Source organism: Pan paniscus, chromosome 12, assembly GCF_029289425.2.
Source record: "Pan paniscus chromosome 12, NHGRI_mPanPan1-v2.0_pri, whole genome shotgun sequence".
Classification (NCBI taxonomy): Eukaryota; Metazoa; Chordata; class Mammalia; order Primates; family Hominidae; genus Pan; species Pan paniscus.
In genome coordinates, this window is record NC_073261.2 from 108,953,764 (window position 1) to 108,979,583 (window position 25,820).

General features: G+C 35.4%; 1 protein-coding gene across 2 annotated transcripts in view; it reads right to left on the minus strand.

The window, feature by feature from the left end:
• The window catches only part of VSNL1 (visinin like 1), a 115,539-nt gene that overhangs the window by 83,719 nt on the left and 6,000 nt on the right, over window positions 1-25,820 (minus strand). The window lies entirely within an intron of this gene.

The window sequence follows — 25,820 nt, forward strand, 5'->3', positions numbered from 1 at the left end:
AGAGACCCCTAGTCTTACACAGATCTAAACCCCAAAACCTCTGCCCTGGATGTTCTCTGTGGAAAACCGGGTCTTATTTACATATCTGTATCTCATTTATCCTACTGCATGCGCCAGACAAATGTAAAATAAAAACAAGTGCCTCCAACTCAGATGAAAATAGGAAGGACCAATGGAAGAAGAAGAAATCCGCTTGCTACCTAGTTTCTAAAGTTTTTATTCATCTGCTATCTATATCCAAATAATTTGGCTCCTCCATATCTCTCCACAGAAAGATTGTATAATTTATTGTCCAAAAAGCATACTTTGAGAGTGAAAGGAGGTGTTATTATTTACACCAGGACAACAGGCATTGTTCAGGACTACCTTAAGAAAATCAGGGTGCACGTTCTTTCTACCTCTCCAACTTTATCTCCTATTACCCTCTCTGTTATTTACTGTGCTTCGGTCATACTCACTTTGTGGTCTTCTCTAACATATTGAGTTCCTTCTCATATTACAGCCTTTATGTGAACTTTTCTCTCTCTCCTTAGAATTCTCTTTTCCTAAGATTCTTTATGGCTGGCTTCTTGCCATTCAGATCACTGCTCAAATGTGACCTGTCAGGTCTTTCTGGCCTATTTCAACTAGTCTCTCCCATGACACACTCCTAGTGACTATATAATTACCTTGCTTTATATTCTTTGTAGCTCTTAAAATGATCTGAACTTATCTAGTGTATTTGTTAATTTACATGAGTATTTATTGACTGTCTACTTTCACTAGAATGTAAGCTCCAAGAGGACAGGAACCTGGTCTGTCTTGTTAGCACTCTTTGTACCTAGAATTGTCCCTGGTGCTGAGTAGGTGCTTAATAAATATTTGTTCTATGAATATCTTAATTTTTGATCATTTTTAAAAATAGGCTATCTATCTTGATAGTGATGACTTTTGGTATTAATATATACATGTGTTCATTTCATATATTAATGCAAAGAGGTTGTCTCTGTCAACTTGGTTGAAAGAAAGGTCAACTTTAAATTCCTATAGCTACCTTGCCTGCTCATGAGCTCAGTAGGGTTATGCATCACTAGGTAGGGTTCTTAATTATTAGCAACCTCAAGGAAAACTGAAAAAACAACCTTAAATCAGATTAAAGGCTACAATGTTGTTTAAAAAATTATTATTAGTTGTGTTAGGTTCCGGCTAGATAGCATCCTAGTCACCTAAAGGAAAGTGTGGTTGAGGGTTACAAAACACCTAGGGAGGTTGCCTGACCCAAACCATAGCTAAAACATAAGCTCTTGGTATTTTGCATATTTTTAGATCATAAGTCTATTTCTTTCCCTCCTATTTTAAAGTGCTTTGGAGGTTTTTAATCAACCAAGTTTGAAAAAGGGAAATATTACCAGTTTATTTTGGGTAAATTAGTTTTGCCTATTTTTTTTTTGAGTCTTGCTCTGTTCCCCAGGCTACAGTGCAGTCGCGCAATCTCGGCTTACTGCAATCTTCGCCTCCTGGGTTCAAGCGACTCCAGCCTCCCACATAGCCAGGATTACAGGCGCCACCACCGCACCTGGTATTTTTAGTAGAATTGGGGTTTCACCATCATGGCCAGGTTGGCCTCGAACTCCTGACCTCATGATCCACCCACCTCGGCCTCCCAAAGTGCTGGGATTACAGGTGTGAGCCACTGCACCTAGCCTAATCTTGCCATTTTTGACAATCAATTAGCCTTTCTAAGGCTCAGTTTCCTCATCTATAAAATTATGATACTACCACCTGACTGAAAGGGCATTTGTAAAATTAGAAATAATGTAGGTAATAAACCTAACGCAGTGGCTGATACAGGAGATGCTTAATAAATAGTATCTACTTTTATGGTTTATTTTCTCAGATTGTATTAATCTGTGTATTCCATTTGCATTTGGAAATAAGTTTTCAAATAATACCAATCCATAGATACTCACACTCAGAAAAATCCTGATGCCAAATACTATAAAGCTTTGATGTTAATAGATTTAATATTTAAATTTTCAGGTATTTCATAATGGGCCTAAATAGCTCATTAAGTCAAGTGGTTTATAAGTTTCTTGGAGCACACGTTCAAAACATGATTGGTATAGGGCTGGTGTGTAGCCCTAATAAGTGATTCTCCCAAGCATCTGCATTTAAGTACAGTTTTGTTAATCTTTATTCTACCCTACGCATGTAGGGAGTCTCATAAATGATTTAAAAACACAGCAAAAACTAAAAAGCTTTGTTTATTTTGTGAACAATGTCCCCCTTAAAAAACACATCTCCTCCTGCTGATAATGGAAGTGAAAAGAGAAGAGGTCAATCTCTTCACTGTATTTCATGAAGAAAACTACCTGTCAGACACTCAATTTGGAGATTTGCAAGATTTCAAAATGTCTCCTTTACATTATGCCAGGTATATGAGACTGAGCGGAAAAGATCCTTCATCGAATATTCCAAAATAAAAACTTTAAAACAAGAAATTGGAATCCTGAATTGGAATGCTTACCTAGTTATAGTCTGAGTTTGTACTATTTCCCCAAAGTAAGAACCCTAAGCCAAGAAATATCACGGAACTATTATGGAGCTCTGGCAATTACAAATTCTAAAATGGTCTTAAAGGGATGTTTTCATTACCTGCTTTCAGTAATTTCTTGTTAAAGAATTAAAAATAGAGACTTGAAGATCAGAATAATTAATTATGAGGGATAATGGAATAGAAATTCTAAAAATATAAAGTTAATACATTTTTAAATAGAGAGAGTTTAAATAATAGTTGAGACACAGATGAAGAGGAAAGAGTAAATTGGAAGTTAGTTCTAATGAAATTATCTGGAATGGAGCACAGTGAGGTAACGGATGAAAAATATGGAAGAGACATTAAGAGATAATGAAGCTAGAATGAGAAGCTCCAATATAGAGCTATTAATAGCTCCAAAGTAAGATAAGACAGAGAGTAGGAGAGAAATTAAACCATGGAGTTTTTCAGATTTGAAAAATTCAGAATAAAACATTTTACAAATTTCAGAGTAGGAGAAATAAAACAAGTCCACATGTGGGCATATGACAATATATTTTTTAATTTTTAATTTATTTTATTTAATTTATTTATTTTTATTTATTTATTTATTTATTTTGAGACAGGGTCTCACTCTGTTGCCCAGGCTGGAGTACAGTTGTATGATCTCCACTCCCTGCAACCTCCGCCTCCTGAGTTCAAGCAATCCTCCTGCCTCAGCCACCCGAGTAGCTGGGATTACAGGTGCCTGCCACCATGCCCAGCTAATTTTTGTATTTTTAGTAGAGACGGGGTTTTGCCATGTTGGCCAGACAGTTCTCAAACTCCTGACCTCAGTGATCTGCCCATTTCGGCCTCCCAAAGTGCTGTGATTACAGGAGTGAGCCACCATACCTGGCGACAATGAAATTTAAGAACATAAAAGTTGAAGAAAATTATCTTAAAATCTATCAGAAAGAAAATTTTGGTTAACTTACAGGAAGAGCCATTAGTCTAAAGTCAGCCTTCTCATCAGCCACATTTAATGCCAGAAATCAACAGAATAGTTTCAAAATGCTAAAGGAAAAAAAAAATCAACTAATAATTATATACCCAGTTAAAGTTTATTCAAAATGAGAATGAGATAAAGACATTTTCAACTGGATAAAAATTAGAGAAAATACTAATTATGGACCCTATTATTAAAGGATGTACTTCAGGACGAAGGACACTGAAACCAGAATGAAGTAGTTGTAAGAAGCAACGATGAGTAAAGAAATAGATGAAAAAAGTTGGTAAACAACAACAAGGGATGTTTTGGGATTAAAAACTAAGGTGCAACAAACATACTAGGATGCAATGACATGAATGATGGGGGTTGTGTTTTGGAGTTAAAACATGCAAGGTCCTTCACTTGTTTAAAGACAACTAAAGATACTGACTGACCTTAAAATTTGTTAAGTAGCCTAGGCAACATAGCAAAACCCCGCCTCTACTAAAAATATATGTATATACTTGTCTGGCATAGTGGCATGTACCTATAGTCCTAGCTACTGGGGAGGCTGAGGTGGGAAAATCACCAGAGGCTGGAAGGTTGAGGTTGCAGTGAGCCAAGATTGCACCACTGCACTCCAGCCTGGGCAACAAAGTAAGACCCTATCAAAACAAACAAACAAACAATCAAAGCCGAATTGTTAAGTATACATATTAAAAAGGTAACAAAATAGGTATCAGAACAGTGGTAATTATAACTTCTAGGTAAACAGAAGAAAGGAAGGAAAATAAATAAACCTTAATTCAATAGAAAACAGAAAAGGAGGGGAGAGGCCAAAAAATAAGCCTAGCATATATTAAAAATATAATATAAGAAGATAAATGGAATTCTAAATACATTCGTCATCTCAGTAAAATCCAGCTATATGCCATTTGTAAGGAATCATCTAAAAAAAGAATAGACTAATTTAACTTTTGAAAAGAGAGGTAAAATACCTACAAATTATCAAATAGAATCCAGCAATGTATTTAAAATATCACTATCAAGCAGGGGTTATTCCTGGAATGCAAAATGATACATATTAGAAAATCTATTACAGGTAGACCTTATTAGTAAAGAAGTAAAAAAGCCTTTTATTAGAAAAGCATTCAATAAAATCAGCACACATTAATGATTATTTAAAAAAGAAAAAGAAAACTCTCAATAAATTAAGACTAGAACGAATATCCTTAACCTGATAAAGGTTCATACCAAAAAACCTATAGCAAAGTGACGTTAAAAAAGAGACTTGGGCCGGTCATGGTGGCTCACGCCTGTAATCCCAGCACTTTGGGAGGCCGAGGCAGGCGGATCACGAGGTCAGGAGAGCGAGACCATCCTGGCTAACACAGTGAAACCCCATCTCTACTAAAAATACAAAAAAATTAGCCGGGCGTAGTGGCGGCCGCCTGTAGTCCCAGCTACTCGGGAGGCTGAGGCAGCAGAATGGCGTGAACTCGGGAGGCGGAGCTTGCAGGGAGCCGAGATTGCGCCACTGCACTCCAGCCTGGGCGACAGAGGCAGACTCCTTCTAAAAAAAAAAAAAAAAAAAAAAAAAAAAAAAAAAGTGAGACTCTATGAGACTCTCTTTACATTAAGACCAAAATCATGTAAGATGCCTAGGAATACACCTCATAAAACTGTGCCAAAATTTTATGGAGAAAACTACAGAACTTTATTTTTTAAAATTTGAATAAATTTTAAATATACCTGGAAACCAAATCATCTTATAATGCATCAGTTCTGTTATCATTAGTATAAACACTCAATTCAATTCTAATAAAAATCCCAAGTATATTTTTTATGAAGTTTAACCAAATGAAAAAGCAAAAGGTCAGTAATATTTAAGACAACTTTGAGGAAGACCACGGATAGTGTTCTACCCCATTAAATATCTAAGCTTATTATAAAGCCACACTATTTAATACAGTTTGGTACTGATAAAATAATGGAAAAATAAAAAATGGCAATAGAACAGAGAGCTAAACATTTGGGACTCTACATGTGATAGTGGGTGCCTAATACAACAACAGAGAAAGAAAAATATATTCAATAAAACTGTGTTAGGATAACTGAATGTCTACAGGGCAAAAATAAAATTAGATTTCAACCTCACACCAATCTCAAAAATACATTTCAGTTAGATTAAAACCCAAACTTAACACAGTATTTTAAATCATGGTAAGAGGTTGATAAATCCAACTATCTCAAAATTTAAATTTTTGTTTTTTAAGACAAAAGCAACCATAAACAAAGTTAAATAAGTGACAGACAAAGAGATAATATCTGCAATGTATATAACAAATAGTTTGCATTCAGAATATATAAGGAATTCCAAATGATGGATAAGAAAAAGACAAACAATCCTATTAAAAAATAGGCAAGGCCTGTGAATAAGTAATTTACAGAGAAGAAAACCTAAATGGCCACTAAAGATTAAGAAAATGAAAAATTATGAAGGACCATTTTATATAATCAGTTTGATTTAAAAATTTAATATTATGATACCAAATGACTGCAAAGATGTAGAGCAATATGAATTCTTCTAATATACTGCTGGTGGGAATACAAATTGGTATATTTTCTGTAGAGAACAATTTGGCAGTATTTAATACAGCAGAAGATGCATATAGAGCATGATCTGGCAATTCCATTTCACTATATATCTCACATATATATACAAGAAGCCATGTGAAAAAGATGTACACTCTAACTTTGTAATAGCAAAAAAAGATAACTAAATGTTCATCAAATAGTGAATAAATAACAAGATATAGTTGCATGATGAAATACTGCTGTATATGTCTGTTCTCACGCTGCTAATAAAAACATACTAGGGACTGGATAATTTATAAAAAAAAAGAGGTTTATTTGACTCACAGTTCAGCATGGCTGGGGAGGCCTCAGGAAACTTACAATCACAGCAGAAGGGGAAGGAAACACATCCTTCTACACATGGTGGCGGGAGAGAGAAGAATCAGTGCCCATTGAAGCAAGGAAGACCCTTATAAAACCAGCAGATCTCATGAGAACTGACTCACTATCACTAGAACAGCATGCAGGAACTGCTGATTCAGTTAAGTCCACCTGGTCCCTCCCATGACGTGGGAATTATGGGAACTACAATTCAAGATGAGATTTGGGTGGGGACACAGCCAAACCATCTCAGCTGTATAGTAGTTATAATAAATGAATAATATTACATGAACTCTAATTTTATTTTTGCCCTGTAGACATTCAGTTATCCTAACACAGTTTTATTGAATATATTTTTCTTTCTCTGTTGTATTAGGCACCAACTATCACATGTAAATTGATAATACCATATAATATTATCATAATAAACATGATCTAAAAGTACTTTTGAGAGAAGCAATTTGGTGAATGATACATTAAGTATGATGTCAGCTACTTAAATATCAAAAATGATACTGTATAGATCTACATATTAAGTAAAAATAAAAGTGTTCATGAAGAAAATACATACCAAATTAAATAGAATGATTGCTTTTGAGGAAGAAGGTAGGTGAGTGAGATTGAGAATAGAAATGAAAATAATTTCAAAATATGAGAAGGCATTAATATTCATAACTTCTGGGTAGATCAATGGATATTTATTATGTAATTCTCCGAATTTTTCTGTATGTTTGAAATTTCTCCCAATAAAAAAGTATTTTCTTTTAAAGTATTTTGTAATTCAGACTTCTCCCTAATCCAGACTAACATTGTCCTAGGTACTTTACAATGTTGAAGATTAATCAAACGGCCATCTATGATTTTAGATAATCTTTTTTCTTCTAGCTCTTACCATAGACAGTAATCATGTTCATCTCAAAGGAAACATGGTAGAATACTAAAGAGAAAATTGTCCCATAACTCTAAGAATTTTGCTAATTTAAAGCATGTCCATTTTAAGTTTAGGAAAAAATACATTTCTCTGATACTCCATTGCTAATTCTCAAGTGATTTCATTTTCACGACATACAAATTTGGTATAGAAATTCAACTAAATTGAAATTCAGGTTAATTTCCGTAATCTTACAACTACTTTGTTGATACTACAATTGCATCTGCGATACTTTCAAGCTAGTTTTTTGTTCATTGCAACTATTTGTTTACTTGTCCGACTCCATTAGACCCTGACTGCTTTGAAGGTGGGAGTCTGTCTTGCTCATCAATAATTATACCATGTGGGGCATTCAGCAAGTGTTTTAAAAAATAATTTTATAAAGTTTCTATTTTCATCTGTGAATTCGGATACTAGGCACAGCCGTTTAACACAAATTTGTAAAGCAACTTGAGAAATTCTTATCTTTAGAGGTTCTAAAATAGAAAAAAAAACAAAGTTGGAAGGGGAGTAACACTTTGAGTCATCTGGTTTTCTGCCATTGTACTAAGAACACACAATGAGGATATAATCATTTGTAGTTGCTGCTGTTGTTGTTTTTACAGAATCCTAAGCATAAGTATTGGAATAATTTCTTAAAAACCACTCTGAACAGCCTAATGAGATGATGTAATAAAGGTTCATTTAATGATAAATATGCATCTCATTACAAAAATGAAACACAATCTTTGGCCATCTATCCAGACATAGTTCCTTTCAGCTTATAGGCTCTGAAAATGCATTTTAGATTGGAAAGACTCAAGAAGGCACAAAGGGGTTGCCAGACCACATAGAAAAACTTCTACTTAATGATCAGAAGTGTGGGCCAATCAACACCTGTGAAAAAAAATGGGGGTGAAAAAAAGAAATCTAGGCCAGAACAAATAGAAGAAAGCCTTGTTTTCCTTTTTGAAACCTCTCCTTTCTAATTCATTTTTTCTGTTTTATTTTATTTTACGATGCTCGACACATTTCCTAAACCTAACTGAAATCCTTTCTGAAACAAGGAAAGAGACAAAGAAGGGTGTGACTCTGAAAAAACCTTCATGTAATTAAAGGAATTGATTTTTAAGAAGACTATTTAGAAGTAAGAAGGTAAATTTTATCTATGTCACCACTATGTAAAACAAAACAAAAAAAGAACATAGATAAGAAACCAGAAAGAAAAATACCAAATAATCACAATACCTACCTTTGAATATTAGGATGATAATTTTTATTTTTCTACTTTAATTTTTTTCTAGATTCATGATCATTATCAAATATTAACTTTATAATAAAACTGTATTTTTCTTTTTTTTGAGACAGAGTCTCACTCTGTCGCCAGGCTGGAGTGCAGTGGTGCGATCTGGGCTCACTGCAACCTCCGCCTCCTGGGTTCAAGTGATTATCCTGCCTCAGCCTCCCAAATAGCTGGGACTACAGGTGCATGCCACCACGCCCAGCTAAAACTGTATTTTTTTTTTCAAAAGGACTTACACATTCAGATAGCAGACAGGCAATTCTCAAATATTCAGCAATTACCTATTTACTTAATATCTGAAGAGCTGTCTTGACTGACATAAACTGAACAAGGTGACTGACCAATATTTTCCATATTCTGTATTCTCTCCATACAGTACTGACTGATGCCACACATAGCTAAACACCCCCAGCTACAATGAATTTGCAAACAAGCCATGCTGTGGAGTCCAACAGGCCTGAATCTGCTGGATAATGAAGCACATTAATGAGCTCTCAAAGCCTCACTATCCTCTTCTGTTAAATGGAGATAATTTTATAACCCTGCTGGGTTTTGCTCTGAGGATAATGCATTACGTAACACATGTAAGTGGTGCTTGATTTATTTTTGGGATGAAGTAATTTCCCTTCTCCCTTTATCTCACCTTTCTGGTGGTTTCTTGTCAAATATATTGAGCATATTGGTTATTAATATGTCCCATCCCTTTTTTTGTTGTTGTTGTTAGCAGAAATGGCTCTATTCATACTTCAAGTTCAAGGAGGTAGTATTAAGCTGTTTTTAGGCAGAGATGGCAATCAAGGTTGAGTCACCGACCCAAGAGTGGCACAGTACAGGCCAGGTGATAAGACTAGTAGGGTTGGATAGTTGGAAGAACTCTGCAAATAGAGGTAAAAATAATCAGCCTTGCCCCTTCATGGATTTGGAATGGAAGACAGATGGCACCAGATCATTCATCAATAGTGAACGCAAAGCTAAACTGCAGAGAGAAAAGCTGAAATGCTATCTATAGTTAGAGGAACATCTTGAATCTCACAAGACAATAAATCCCTAGAGATCTGCTGGTTCCTGATGGCTCTGGAGGTCTAGTTCTGATGTTTATCCTTAAAATAACTCCTCTTTTAATCACCACGTTTAGAGGCAGGTACATCTGCCTTAGTGCAATGTATGCCCTCATTATGGATAGACTCTAGTTTTTAAACCTAAGGGCATACTTATAGGGAAGCAGAAAGAACACATGCTTATATAATCTCATTGCCCTGTCTTAATGCCATCATTAGGGACCAAATGCTTTTTGCTTTGGTTTCTAAAGAATGTGAAATTCTTAAAAAGATCATGTTAATATTAGCTTTGTTTCTTATTTCAAACAAAATGTTCATCTTGAAAAATAAAATTTGGTCTGTCGATTGCTGGGGTGAAGTCTGAAGGTGGGGGAATCCAACAAATTATTGCCAAGAGTCTATGAATGCAAATGAACACTAAGCTTTGGAAACTGAATAGGGTTTCTTTCACATATTGCATTATTTTTCAAATTCATGTCAATTCTATCACTATTAATAAAATATGAATTAATTTTAACATTTCTAAATTTATAGTAGCTATTTGTCACTATGTGTTCTTTCGATCAACTACTAACCTTGGGAGCTTGAAAAAGTTGTTGGCATTACTAAGTCTTAGAAGTATAAAGCAGTGCTGCTGAAAAAGATTGGGAACACTTGACACAAACTGTAGCCCTGAGGAAACCTCAGTGGAATTGAATGGTAATTCAGTAGTCTGGGGGCATTGCAGACCCTGTTGGCTGGTGAGAGTTTGATGTGAGTCACATTTTTATTCCGATAAGTACTTTTTAGAACAATGTAAAGACAGTGTCATTTTTTGGATTAACTTCTTGGCTATTGTTAAGAGTCACCAAAAAAAAGAATAGATACTTGGTGTGGATTCTCTGTCTGAAGAATTATACCACCATTTACCCAATCATTCATAAACAGTCCCTCTCTCCTCTTTTTCTTTCCTTACAAACGCAGCCACGCTCCCCGATGATCTACCTCCTAAATTCTCTCAGATTTATACAAGTCTCTGAATTTGTGCCATATCAAAAGGAACATCATCTGTCATCTGGGCAACTGCAATAGCCTCCAAACTGGTCTGCTTCCATCTAGCATCTTCTTAATCCATTCTCCAAAAGTATCTTTTGAAAATGCAAGTCCGATCAAATCACTTCCTTTCTAAAGCTTCCAATAGATTCTTACTGCTCTTAAGATGGAGGAAAATTGCTTAATACTGCTTGGAGGATTCATCACAATCTGGAATCTGGCAGCTTGCTACCTAACTCTTCAGCCTCATCCTAGTATCTAGTGCCATTCACCCAAGTCCCTTTTTAAGAAGCTCCAGTTTTTCAACAGGTTCACTATCAAATCCAGCCCTTGTACATGCTAGGGCTTCTGTGGGGAGCACTCTTTCTGTGCCTCTCTTCACCTGGCTGACTCCTATTCCTACTTAGGATGTCAACACAAATGCCACTTTGTCTCTGTCCTAGATTCCATAGGCTGTTATTCTCTTTGTTATATATGTCCACAGGAGCATATTCTTCACCCCATTTTTCAGACTGATCAATTTTTAATCATCTGTTTATTGTCCCTTCCCTACCATATGCTCTATCAAGAAGTCTATCTCTTTTTGTTTCTATCTTTTTTCCAGTAGAGGGCTTGACACATAATAGGCACTCAATTAATGTTTGAACTGTTGAGTTGGATTAACTGTCATACTCTTACTGAAAAAAGTTTTGAGGACCAAAGAAGCAACTTAAGAAATCTATTGAAAACAGATTTGTTCTCCCATGTCTAAAATGTCTTAGTACATAGTCTATCCTGTTTGTAGTAGCTCTTACCCTGTTCTACCTCATATGTTGCAATCTGAATCTCAGTTATGGACCAGGCATTATGGTACAGAGGATACAGAGATCTATCTTCTAAAGCATACTAAAATATATGGCAAATTTCTATGTTAATGACATCTTTTGACATAATGAAAGTTTACAATTCTATGGAATCAAATATCCCTATTATTTTATAGCTTCTTGATTGCTTATTTCTCACTATATCTAGATTATACAAATGTCGCTTAGATTTTCTTCTGAGGCTTTAAAAAATTGAAGTCTTTAATATGCCCGAAATTCATTTTATGTAATGTGAGATAGGGGTTCAGATTCGCTTGTTTCTAAATGGTTAATCAGTTGTGCCAGTAGTACCATCTGTTAAATAAGCTACATTCTTCCCGCTGAATTGAAATGCCACCTTTGTTGATAATTCATAAAATCTTATAACAATGAAATAACTTTGTGAATACTCTATTTTGTTCCATTGGTCTACTTGTCTATTCATATGCCTATTCCATATTATTTGATTATAATGCTTGTGTGTTCTGGCACCTGGTAATGCAAGCTTACCCTCACTCTTTTTTTAAATACCTCTAATCTTGAGAATGCAGCCTTCCAGACAAACTTGAAGACCATGTAAAACAACTTAAAAATGCATGCCTAAAATAAAAACCCTCGTGGCATTATAATTGTTATATATATATATATATGTATATATATATGATGTTTTCCTATTGTCTTTTAATTTTTAACTGTATTTTCTGTTCTTCAATAAGATTTACAGTTACATATAAGCACTTTGTCTTTCTTTCATTTTTGAATCCTAAATATTACCTTGGTTGCTACTGAACATAGAACTTTTTTTCTAATTTTAATTTCTGAATATTTTTTGATAAGCTAAAAGAAAAGGCTACTTTTTTGTAATTTATCTGATAGCTAGTCTCCTTATCCAGTTTTTACTAATTTTTGTTGTTACTTGAATCTTTGGATTTTCAATATATATAATCAGCAAAAGATGTCAGTTTAATCTCTTTTCTGATGTTTATTTTTTCTGATGTTTATTCTGCTTATTTCATTTTTTATTATACTGTTTTTCAGAGACAGATAGAAGTCTTTTTCTTTTCTATGACTAGGAAGGATATACATATACAAAGATAAATCTGTATCTACTCCTGAGAAAACTGGCTCATTGCTAGATTTTTGCCCTATAACACTTAAATTACTTTAAAATTCTTGTAAGTAAATGAATGTGATTTACCTATGTCATTCAGTAATAATAGGTAGAACTGGAAGGATATTAGATAAATTCTAGTTTACCCCTACTCATTTTACATATGATGAAACTAAAGCCCAACAAAAGAAAGTGATTTGAATAAGATGAAAAGCTAGAAGCGAAGCCCAGCCAAGAATACCAAGGTTGTATGATCTCTTTGACAATGTTTTTTGTAAAAGACATAGTTGATTAGAACCTTAGGCATGAATTTAAAAAGCTGTTGTGGTTTTTTTTTTGCTGGTTTTTAAATATCACATTTTAAAGAACAAATTGAACATCTAAATTAAATATTTATTGTATCTTAAAATTTTATTACTAGTATGGCAGAAGCTTCTAGTTTTCTCCAAGACTATTTTCCTCTTCTTCTTTAGTAATAAAACCCCTAATTTTTAGCAAGGATTATATTAAATGTGACTAAATTCTGGCCAATGGCATGTATGCCAATTTTCAGGTGTGACTTAGGGAAGTGTCCTTAACAGGGAAGGGTATGACCTGACCTTCATCTCCCTTTTCTCCTTCCTACTGGTTAGAAAGCAGATATGTGGCTGCAGCCACACTAGATCATGAGGTGCAAGCCACCTGCTAAGGATGGCTAGCCAAGCAAAAAGGCTGAAGGAGTCTGGGTCCCTGAGAAGTCTAGGTTCTGGGTCCCTGAAACCACCCTGTCAGGGATTGCCTACCTCTGAGTTTCTTTATATGAGTGAGAAATAAATTTCTCTCTTATTTAAGCCATTGTTATCTGGGATCATCTATCATTTTAAGCTGAATTTAACTCTGATCTGCCATGTAAATTATGAGGTATAACAACAAAAGTGGAAATACCTTAAAGATAATCTGCAAACTCTTGCTCCAGAAAAAAAAGCATATCATAGATGTTTGATATCAGAATTCTGGTTATGACCTCAAGACCTTTGAATTTTAAATAATGATCATAATAATGACAATGATAACAATAATAATAGCTGTGTATTGACTATTACAGGGAGACAGTGGAGAGCAGTTAAGAAATGGGGCTTAAGTCAGACTACCAGATGTGCCACTTTTTGGCTATGTGACTGTGGGCATGTCGCTTACTGTTTCTAAGTCTCAATTATCTTTATAATGGGGATAATGAAAATTCTTAGCATGAAGTTGTAATCATTAGATAAACACATGTAATGAAGTCAGTAAAAATTAGCTCCATGCAATATTATTGATCTTATCATTAAAACCCACCGGATTTCTACTACTTTAAAGGCCAGGCATCAAATGACACCTATGTGGCAACATTTATAATTTAATTACCACAATAATACTGTCACATAAGTATCATTATCTACATTTCACAGATAAAATGATTTATAAGGCTCAAAATATTTTGTGACTGAGCTGGAATGGAATGTTGGCTTGATTATAAAACCATATTTCTTTCCATGATACTATGCTCATTTGATTAAGATTTTATAACCCTTTAAAACCTTATGTCAGGACATAAGCATTTCAAAGTATTCTCCTGCTCTCATTATATACTTTGGTTGCTGCTTCCTCTTAATAAGAGCATTCCTACTCCCTCTGCCCTTTGTCTATCTAATTCCTAGTCTTGACATCTCCAAAATTCATCTCACCTCCAATCCTCATCCTAGGAAAGTTTGGTTCTGTGTGCCCCAGAAATGCTCCTGCAGCACTCTCTGCTTCTTTCATGGACTTGTAGAAGCACATAGAGTTGTAGGAGCACTTGGGCGTATCTAATGACCTATACATCTACACCACAGGAAAGCAACCACGGGTTTGGGAAGAGCATGTAACACACAGGTGCTTGTAAATTTCTTTATCTGGAAACCGTCCCAGGGAACTTTGCATCAGAGGGTAAGCTTCCCTTGGAGATTTACCAACATCAAAAGCTCTATTGTCCTCTGTTACTGGAGCCTTGTGAGTGAGGAATAAAATGGGAGATGGTAAATCCTGGGAGGAAGACCCATAATCCTCTTTTCAAAAAGAAATGCAGTAATAAGCCTCCTTTGTCAGGCCCAGCAATGGTAAACGAGTGTTAGTAGCAATCTCAGGAGGCAAAACTGGAAATCCAGACCTCAGTAGATTTTCCTGGAGTCTATTATTTCAAGCAGCCCCAAATATAGGTCTCCCTGTTACACTTTCTTACAGCATTACTATTTTCGTCTATAGCACTTAATTAATTGTAAGTGGTGCCATTTTGTGATTATTTGTTTAATATCCATTCCTCCAGCTAGACTCTAATCTCCATGAAGGCATGGATTATGGTTGTTTTAGTTCACTTAGTGCTAGGCAAATGATGTCCAATAAATATTTGTTGAAAGAACAAATGAATTGGTGAAACAGAGATAGTACCTCATACAAAAGCTACATAGTGAATATAAAAACAAGGTGAAGTGAGTAAAAAGAGCATCGATCCAATTTGGATTTTAGAGACCACAAATTTTCTGATTTTAGGCAAGTTCCTACATTTCTGTATCAATTTCTTCACCTCAAATAGGGATAATATCTATTTCATTGGATTGTTGTGAAAATGAGTGAGGTAGTATGCATGTAAAGTGCTTGGCAGAGTCCTTGGCAAAGAGATGATATGTGCTAATGATTGTTTACAAACATGGCATCCTTATAAAAAAAGCCATCTCTTCCTCTTTCTCCTTTGCTGGATTAACTGAGGAGACTTTTGGAACACCTGAATGTTCTAAGGTGTAATAATCTGTGAAAAGTGAAAAGACCTTGAATGACTAAACTCAGGCAGATGTAAGCTCCTTTTGCCCCTGAAATATCTTTCTCCTTTGGCCAGAAATTCTCACCTTCCTATTCCATCTCTTAGAGACCATTTGGTGTCCTTTGATTCATGCAATGCATATATATTGAAAATCTATAGAATGTTAAGCACAGAACTGGGCTCTGAAAATAATACACTGGTGAACTAGACAAGAAATGTTCAGCCTAAGAGCTTTATTTAAATGTGAATAAGTCCTGGAAAGAACTGTGGGACTTAGTTATACATATGCCAGTGTGAACAATGATAACTATCTGGTTTTACACATCTACCCTATCCCCCACTCTGTCCTAAGTGTGTTACATGCACAATCCCATCTAATCTGTACAAGGACTATGTGAAATAGACTTAACAGTTTCTGTTTCACAGGCAAGGAATCAGAAGCCATGCAGCTTCTGATGTAGGGGTTTGAATTAAGGTCTGTGTGACACTACAGCCACAATTTTCCTTCTATCATGATGTCTGCCTACCAATGACTTTTAATGATCCAATTGATTTAAGAAGTGATGAACTGGCATATTTAATAATTTACTTCCTTTTATTAGATTCTACCAATATATGGTTGCTCAGTTGAATAAACATGGTTCTTATAATAACTGATGTAAAAGCAGGGGTTCATAAACGTTACATTTTCACTGGCATATGGACTCTGCCTGCATTTGTTACAAAGATCTTTTAAAAACTGCCCTTAAAATGGAAGTAAAAGTCAGGGTCCAAGAGTTCTTCTTTTAGTTCTGGGGTGTAAAACTCATGGATCCTGAACCACATAAAACCATAGATGTGTTCGTATTGGTTATTTTGTTTGATGCCATGTTTTAAAAGGCAAAGAAATGAGGCAGGTATTCTGCTTGGTCAAAATACCATCATTTTAACACTCATGTAACACCTGGCCCATTTCATTTAGCTCCTGCTTTAGACCATTAGCTTCTTGAAAAAAGATATTTGTCTTAAGGATCTTTATGTCTCTGGGGCTAAATTCAATTTCTGGCATATAGCAGAAGCAAAAGAAATGTTTTTCATATGAGTGAGAAAAAATCCTATGGTTAAGAGTTTCCTCCAAGTGTCACAGTAGGGTTGGGGCTGGTAAGAGACAGGACAAACTAAGCAAATGAAATTTGTCATTCACTACCTCCTGGGAACCCAAGAGCCTTCTACTTACTTTATTTTAACAATACTCTCTTTGGAGAAAAAATGATTAGAAATTTATTTAAACTAAAACATAAATGAGTGAATTCTGTTTTAAAGCACCTAACGATGTTCCCTGAGGACTATTTAGGTATAGAGAATTTTGAGAAATTCAAAGATTAATGAGGCCCTGAGTCTACGTTGTAGGAATTCACAGACTGTTCAGGAAGACTACCACTGGATATGATGAAGATGATATTTATGAAGGTGATAATGATGATGGTGGTAGCAGTAGTAGCAATGATCATACAGGCAAAGCATGGCATAAAAACTGTATTAATCAGTGCTCCAGGATCTCAGCCTAGACTTGGCTCTCTTTTCTGTTTCCTGCTCCAAAACAAAGTGACAAAAATAATGGACTTTTGGGCAATTGAAGGTAGGTTTTGATTAGAATAGGCTTTTCAGTTCGGAAAGGAATGCAGCCATCTGCTCATAATGCTGGCCCTGAGAATTAGTAACTAGTTTAGGTGAATTTTCCTCAATCTTCTAAGTGTTATGACCTCTCAGGCCTACTACTTTCTAGGGCCCAAGCCTCTGCCATAAAAAGCAGCAAACTTACATTCAAATTTCACACTCTGCCAGAGATGGGCAGAAATCTATGCTGAGGACACTATGCAGCCTGTAGTCAGAGTTATGTGCACAAAGATTTTCCTTTAAGTGGTATTTTAAAAGTTAAAATGTAAAACAATAAGAGAACAGTGAGCTAAACCTTGTTCATATATACGATGGAGTGTAATCCAAGTATTTAAAATATACATTTGCAAAGAATTTTAATTGAAAAGATCATGTTTCTGCTATAATGTTATTAAAAATGTAGAATATAAATTTTAAAGAAATGAGCAGTCTCTATTAGAAAACAATATTGAAAATGGAGGAAAATATAACTTAGTAATAGATTGCAGGTGATTTTTATTCTTTTTTCTGTTTTGTTTTCCAAATTTTCACAATGAACGAATATTACTCTTTTTACTTGAAAAAGGCAAATTCCCAACCCTCACTGAGGCTCACTTAAGAGCTGTTATATAGAGTAGTGACTTGAAGGACCAGGTATCTGATTAATGAATTACCTGGAATGTCAATCGCAGCCCTCTTTAGTTCTGGTTGTTAGAGTTTTGTTAAATGAGTTTATAAAACTAGAAAAAAAAGTGTTCTGAAAGAAAAAGTAATGTCTTCTTCATTTAATTATAAAAAAAAGAATTCTGTACTTCTATCTAATCCTAGACAATGACAAAATGAATATTCTCACTGTTACAATGAGGTGATCTCAGTCACCATGATAACAATCGGTGGTATCCAAGCTAGAAACAAATTCAAAGAAATGACTTTATTCCTAATTATCTACCATAGGAACCAATAATCACAATCCAGAGAAGATAGCTGGAATACTGTGTAGATTTTTAGCCTTCCCTCTATTATTCACCTCTCAGTGAGTTTCCATTTACAGATGTATAAACTTATAGACCTATTATGAAGATTTGGGTACTCCTTACCAGCAACCTCCAGTTGGCATTTGAGGAGGTGATTCTCAGATAACGTAGAAGCTGCTCACTTTACATTCTCTAAATAAGTAGTCATAAGCAGTATACTGTCATTGCATTATGAGCCCTTATAAATACTGTGTGTTGAATTCATCTACCCATTGTTCTACATAAAGTGTCCATTAACTTCATACATGGTTTTAGATCTACCCAGTGCAAAAGATGGTCTGTTGACTATGCTCAGTTCCCTACTTCTTTATTATGAATTTATTTAACTTCTCAATTTAAATTAAGAGCTCTTGAATTGAGGACAGCAAATACTACTACTTCTTTATTAAAAACAAACTAATAATAACTACCAATGAGTTTCAAATAAAAGAGAGGGTTCCGCTAAGCATTTAATGGATATTATTTCTAGTCCTCACAACAATTTCGTGAGATACGTTATAATTTGCATTTAACAAATAAGACTGGGGCTCAAAGAGATTAAATTATTTGGCTAAGGCCAAGAAGACATTAAGTAGTGGAATTAGAATTCAAATTTGGTTCTGACATATTATTTTTCCATTTTCCCATGTTGCTGATGTCTGATATTTAGATTTTTTTTTCAAAACTTCCCTTTTACACCCTAAGAACCAGACTTTGAGGAGTGAAGTAACTTGCTCAAGTTCATATGAAAACAAAGCAAACTCAAATCTGAATCAAATTAATTGCCCTTATTTGTTTTTTAAAACTATGTTACCTCTGTAACATAACGGCAATCACTGCTAATACAATGTATGCCATATTTTAATTTTTTCTATTAGTTTTAATCGGTATGAAGTTAAAGATATTTTATAATACTGTCATTTTTCTGAATTTGAGATAATTTCGAAGTTACAGATTTTCTGCCTTTTCATATGGGAAACAGCAGAACTATAAACATGTCAGTGGGGAAGATTCAGAGCCATTAGTCATTAGCTACTTTGGCACAACTGTGGTCAAATATCCATCCAGGAACAAAATGGGAGTGCTCTCAAAAGATCAGTTGCCAAAGCACTTCAAGAAGTTTCCTCTTAATAAGAAGGCCACGCTTTTTGGCCTACTATTCCATTTTTCCTTTTTCTTTCCTCCCTCCCTCTTGTTCTCTCTTTCTCTCTTTCCCCCTCCCCCTCTTTTTATAGGAAACTTAACATTCACTGAAGATCTTGTATATGCGAGAGACTGTTCTAAGCACTTTCAAAGACATTATGTTTATCCTTACAATTAATCTCAGGAGTACAATTTTCATTTTCCAAAATTTAGACAACTTGTTCAGAGTGATAAGGCCTATCTTTAGTTTAAAGCCACATCTCTTTAATCCACAATATACTTCTCTCCAGTGAGATGCAGTCATGTCTCATATAAACAGGGTGCTATCTTTTCAACAACTGGGATGTATAGACTTAATTGGCACCCTGATTCAAATAAACTATAAAAATACTTAGGAGATTAAAAAAAATACTTAGGAGATTTGAACACTGGCTTTATATTTGATGATATTAAGTGATTTTTTTTGCTGTGCTAATACTATTGTGGATATATGTAAACTATTACACACAAAATGATATGTCTTAATTCGTTCAAATTAACCCATTAGAGAGAGGAAGGATGGGGACGGCAGTGAAACAAAGTGGACTTAATACTGATTAACATTGGGTGATGGGTACATGGGGGCTTATTATATTATTCTCTCCAAATATGTACGCTTTCCCTAATAAAAAAATTAAAAAATAAAAAGACGTGTGTAGATTGGTTGTAGTTTGGTAGAACAAGAGGGTTTTGGGTTTGAACAACACATTTATCACTTAATATCTATGTGACCTTGGGCAAATTACTTTCATCTCAGAGACACAATTTCTCAGTCATAAAATGAAGCTTACCTTGCAGACACTTACGTCAAAAAGCTGTAAGTAATGAAGTAACGCGTGTAAGTATTCAACACAGAGCATTGTACGTGCTAAGTTTTTTTTTTTTTTTTTTTTTTTTTGAGATGGAATCTCGCTCTGTCGCCCAGGCTGGAGTGCAGTGGCACAATCTCGACTCACTGCAAGCTCCGCCTCCCGGGTTCACGCCATTCTCCTGCCTCAGCCTCCCGAGTAGCTGGGACTACAGGCACCCGCCACCACGCCCTGCTAATTTTTTTTGTATTTTTTAGGAGAGACGGGGTTTCACCGTGTTAGCCAGGATGGTCTCGATCTCCTGACCTCGTGATCCACCCGCCTCGGCCTCCCAAAGTGCTGGGATTACAGGGGTGAGCCACCGGGCCTGGCCTTTTTTTTTTTTTTTTTTTTAACAAAATTGCTAGCTATTATTATTAGAAGGCATAAATGATTTCTGCTTTCATTTACTTGCTCTTGAGACCTAGCCTAGAGATAACTTTCAATATTCAGATTAATTCAATTTTGGCTAACAGCCAAAGATGAATGATATAGGTAAGCCTTCTAAGTACATGGTCTTCTACTGAGCACCTCTTTGGAAGAATGTCAGCTTTCCCAGTTTCTCCTATGCCATTGGTGACTTGGATCTAGATCACTTTCCCCTGTCCTCTTCCAGTTCTCATGGATTTCTTCTAATACCCATACCAGCAATTCTGGCCAAGGCCTCTTGTTTTAAGAATGAATCATATGCCATTTTTTATTATTCCTTGTATAGCCACTTTATCAAAGTATTGGCTACATTATTCTCTCATCACTGCTGCAAACATGCTCTATCATGCCTCCCTTCCCCATCCCAAGATGATATCTTGGGCTGATTTATATTTTTTCTGTCACTTGTAGGTACCAGAAAAGTGGTTGTTTCTAGATATTAAAAAGTTTAGTCTAATTTAAATATAAATTTCCACTATACCAATTCAGTCTTTCCTTAACTAGGATTTCAATCTAGCAGTGGGGAGAGGGGGTAATACGTTCTTTTGTCCTGCTGGCTTCCCTCTTGTATTACTTGCTCTGCTGCTTCTAGGGAGGGGGCAGAGAAGGGGACTATATAGGAAATGGACAAGGTCTTATTTGACTGGTGCCTGTGTAATCTGGCACTCTGTGAGTCAGATGCCCGAATGCTTTGCCATTATCCTGGGGTGTGTGAGGACTCTTTAACAACTCCTGACTGGGAAGTTCCAAACTCCACAATTTATTGATGGGTCAATGCACAGTGGACTTACTGCTCCACCTATTCTGCTGGCCTCAGTGGTACAGCTCTCCAAAGGGGACTTAGACATGTATCAGACATGATTTCTTCCCTCAAGAAATTTCCAGTTTTATGCGAGAGTTGGCATGTATACAGTGATTATGTGTTCAGATGTGCTAAGAGGACTGAGAAGTAACTTTTTGTTGCATTCCCTTAGGATGACTGGGTTAGGATATCTAAGTAAGGTTCAGATTTTCATAATCAGAACAGCTCTTGCAAAGTGATTTCCATAGTCCTTGAAGAGAACTCATCTCTGTTCATGAGTTCAAGAGCTTATCCAAGACAGAGTACCTGTGTTTGCATGCATATGTGGGTCTCTTTAGTTTCTCCTGTTGGTCTTACTGTCCTTACTCACATTATTTGGGTCTGTATATGCATGCTGATTCCTGGAAGGGAAGTCCCAGTTACTCTCATGGGCTTCTCTTAACCCCAGTAGGATGAAAATCTTATTTCCAAAGCTTCTTTGCTAGAGCAAACACGTGAGCTTGACTGTGGTTGCTTTTGTTTCCACAAGGGTCTCTTTGGAAGCCAAGACATGCTCACACCACTGAGAAATGGCTGTGGGCTCAAGTTCTACAACCAGAGCATGAGAAATCCAGAGGCAAATTTAAACGACACAGATGTGTCTCAAACCTTCCATAATTTAGGCTTTTCCTTCCAGATTATTTTACTTCAAAATCATTTTTTCAATTTAACTGTGAAGACCTAGTTATCATAGATCTATCATTCTTTCCCAGGACCTAGAGTAGGGGTGGGGAGAAGACAGGGGACATATTTTAGCAGATATAACCATAATATAATAATTTGCAGAAGATCAATAATTTGATTATAATCACCTTTTTAAAATCTAAAATTCTAAAGTTGAATGATATGAACAATAAATTTTTTATTGTCACATGCTATTATGCAGTCTGTGAAGTATGCTCACAATATCTCGTAACTACAAAGGGTAGGTAATATCATAGTTATTCTCACATGAGGAAACTAAAACTCAGAGAAGTTAAGTAAGTCTTCCACAGCTACACACTATGATGCCTAAAGCACAGGTGTGATGCCTAAAACACACATTTAATGACTACTAAGTTTGTGTACTTTCTATTACATAGTTCAGCTTTTGTCTTTCTAAAGCAGTTTTTCTAACTGAGTTCTTCAGAACAACAATGAAATGTTGATAAGTATATTTTCACATAAGTTTCCTGTACAAACAGGTTTGGAAATATACAATTAATCAAAGCTAAACAGATTCAGTGGTCTTTACCACAGGACCACTCAGACTTATTATTAACATGAAAATGAGCACTGGGAATATCGAAGAACGGGATTTAGTAAGCATTTTTCCCCAAAGAAGTGTTTCAAAAAACTCTTTGTTTCTGTAAAGATATATTTCCAAAACGCTGATAGGTATTCTTACCACCAAATTTAAACCATCCTCCCTTTCAATTATGCACTTGATCTAGAATGAAGAAATTTCAATAGGCCTTCCTTTTTAGTGCTGTCTTGTAAGTAATGATTTGTTATAAAGCTATTACTCTTAAATATTTTGCTTAAAACTATACAAAACAATCTATTACAGTACATTGAACATACTGTGTATATATCATGTATGTGTGTGTGTATGTATCTATCTATCTGGATGTATGTGCATCTCTACCTCAGCCCTACCTTGAGTACCATTCTCTGTACTTGGTCAATCTGCATTAGTGCACACTTCTACAAACACTCAGCAAATGAAGGTTCTGATAGGCTAAACCTGATCTGAACATGTTCTGCAACATGTGTTGTGTGTATGGCCTCCCTCTTCTGCCATTTATTTGGTGTTATTTGAGAACCATTTATTTGATAAACAAAAGATATGCAAGTGATATCACCAGATCCTGCATAAGAGTTGAGGCATAGGCGTCTCCTGGAGTGTTTAACAGGTGCTCAGGGCACCTTGGGGGAAAAGGTAATGGAAAAAAGAGGATAAAAATCAGAAGATAATTAAGCACTGTCAGATGTCCTCTGACATTATTTATGAAGAGCACCACAGAATCACTGGAGTGGGGGAGGACTGTTCATCAACTGAACATTAGTCACTAGAGGCTCTGAAAAGTTTAGCAGAAGACATGTCTTAAACAAATGAAAGAGGTTTTCTAAACAGATGCAGGAACACAGGCCTAAGCTAGGGCATTGATTCAGTTAGCACACGCTTTCTAGGACTGCGCTCACCATGCTACCTGGGATATGTGTTATGTTACCTATTATTTAACTATGAGCCAATTAGGAAGATATACTTGGAAAAAATGCAGCAGGACACCTAGAACACTAGCCAAGGAGAAATGGTGAAATGTAGACTGAGAAGGTGGTCAGAAAAGATAAGATGTGGGCAGGAGAGAAGATTGGGGTGTTCAGGGGGAGAAGGAATTATTTATATTCCAAGTTCTTTCAGGTGCTATATACACATCACTATATTAGGACTTCAACATTCATATAAGATAACTACATTATCCCTATTTTCACCAGTGAGAAAATAAACTCGAAAGATTAATTAGAACAATAACCCTACTCAATTCTATGAATCATCCAGGAGTTGTCCTATTATACAAAGAAACCTCAGAATTTAGGTGCAAGTTTTGTAGACTTCAAAAAGAGAAAAAGATGTCCTTTTTTATCTACAGATTAGAAATATGCCTGAAATTTCCTAGGAAATTGGGCAGGAAATAGAGGAAGAAGGGGGGAAAACCTGAAGGAAATTGAAAATGCTCTTTGAGGAGTTAAAAACAATAAGGTCACTTTGGATTTGATGTGTGTGGGGGTGGGGGAAATGTGGAGAGGGGCTAGAAACATTGTTTTTGGTTCAGTAGGAAAGAGCAGTTGGAAGGTATCTTTTCTTTATTGTAAAAGCCTGGGAGAAAAGAATGAAAGAGTAGCTCATAGGAGACTCTTCCCACAGACACACATTGAATGATTAGTCACGAAATGGGTTGGAAAAATAGAGGAGGTGTGGGGAGAGTATCAGATAGAAATCCTGTTTTGGGAAAGTATTAAAAGATAGAAGTATCACAGTGTAATATTTAACCAAAAAAGCGGAGTTCCTGAAACGTTTTTTATTGAAGTTCAGTAATCAACTGTGAGTGCAGGTTGGGGGAGAAGGGAAACGTGTTATTTAGCTACACTGAACAGTAATTCATAGATAATAAAATATATCCAATAAGGAAATAAACTCAAAAATTTCCTTTCACTTCCATATTCTGGACTCAATTATATGCTGGCATTATATAGTAGGGTGATGATGATAAAGTAAAGGCATAATGGAAAGGGGATGCATTTAAAGAAGGAATAAGAGAAAATCTGAAGTCTTAGTGCAGGGATTTATTTCATTCTGAAATAATTCTGTGCATCCATACCACCTTTTCATTTCACTTGACTTAAAATTGCATTTATCTGTCTTCTCCATTAGGCATAAATTCTTGAAGGCTGGGATTGTATCTTACTTAATTTTGTTCTGCAGTGACTACACAGAGCTTGGCACACTTTCTCAATAAATCTAAGTTTTATAAGGTAGGGTAAGCACCGTAAACTGTTCACTATTTGATTCCTTATTTAGAAGTTCTGCAATGAATGGAGATTGCTTCAACTCAGTGACCAAAGTGGTTTATGAGCTATTGATTTCTGATTAAAGTGATGCTAATGATAAGGATAACTATTATTTATTGTACATTTTCAATAATAAGCCATTATATTCTTTACATATATAATCTTCTATTTTCTGTTCAAGAATCCTGTGAATTACTATTAGAAACTGAGGCTGAGAGTTTAAACAATTTATTCAAGGTCACAGAACTAATAAACTATGGCCCTGGGAATTTTTGTCTAAGTATTAATATACCTAGCTGAAGAACTTTATACTTCCTCTCATAATTTTCTCTGAGCCAACTGAAATCATGGTTAGAAGTTTCCCATTCACAAACTAAAAATGAGGAAAGACTAACAGTTTAGTGGTTTTCATCTCACTCTGAAGAATGAATACCTTTATAATCATTTAAAAGAATAACAATTTTATACATAGGATTTAAGTTTACTTCACAATTTCCTTTCATTTTTCATAAAATTTTTCATAAGAACAAGAAAGCAAAAAACATCAAGCACTTTATATAAAGTTACAGAAACTCTTGAACTTCTGGAATTAACAAAATTGATAGTCTTCCATTAACTCGTAACATCAAATGCCAAGAATTTCAGCAAACAGAACTTGCTAATTGAAAGTGAGCCTTGTGCAGCACTACCTGATACATTAAAAGCAAAATATTATATTAATAAGCATTTCAACTTTATTAATAATGCTTGATGGGTCTCCAACGGGACATTTTACTCAAAATTTAAAATTGGACTTCAAGAAATCA